Raw genomic sequence first — 594 nt, 5'->3', positions numbered from 1 at the left:
AATATCATTTGGCATTTGCTGACCTTTTGCAGAGTGTGGTTTGGCATTTGTTGTAATGATAGTAGTTTAAATTCTATTAACTATGAGTACTTCTGAACTATGATGATGTAATTTAGTAATCTTCAACTATGATTATGTATGGATTTGAACTAATGCTGAATGTGGTGGTATTTGGAGGTGCTGGATGTGATCTTAACTAAGATGCTTGCAATTGATGATTGTGATCTTAAGTATGTTTCTGTGCAACTGGTGTTTCTTAGCTTAGTAAGCTAATTATATTTGTTGAATTTGATCTTAAGTATGTTTATGCTCAACTGATGATTATGAGCATCAAGTTGGGTCAATTAGTGGTTTTTTGCTTTTTGTCGACGTCGAGGCATGAAGTAGGGTGAACTACTAGGGTTTTTGGCTTTTTATCAACCCCTAGGCATCAAGTAGGGTCAAGTAGGGGTTTTGGCTTTTTATCGACCGCAAGGCATCAAGTAGGGTCAAGTAGGGTTTTTGGCTTTTTATCGACGCCGAGGCATCAAGTAGGGTTTTTGGCTTTTTATCGACGCCGAGGCATCAAGTAGGGTCAATTAGGGTTTTTGGCTT

Source organism: Triticum aestivum, chromosome 7A, assembly GCF_018294505.1.
Source record: "Triticum aestivum cultivar Chinese Spring chromosome 7A, IWGSC CS RefSeq v2.1, whole genome shotgun sequence".
In the NCBI taxonomy this organism is placed as follows: domain Eukaryota; kingdom Viridiplantae; phylum Streptophyta; class Magnoliopsida; order Poales; family Poaceae; genus Triticum; species Triticum aestivum.
The sequence above is the reverse complement of the archived record's forward strand: the minus strand, read 5'-3'. Positions refer to the sequence as shown.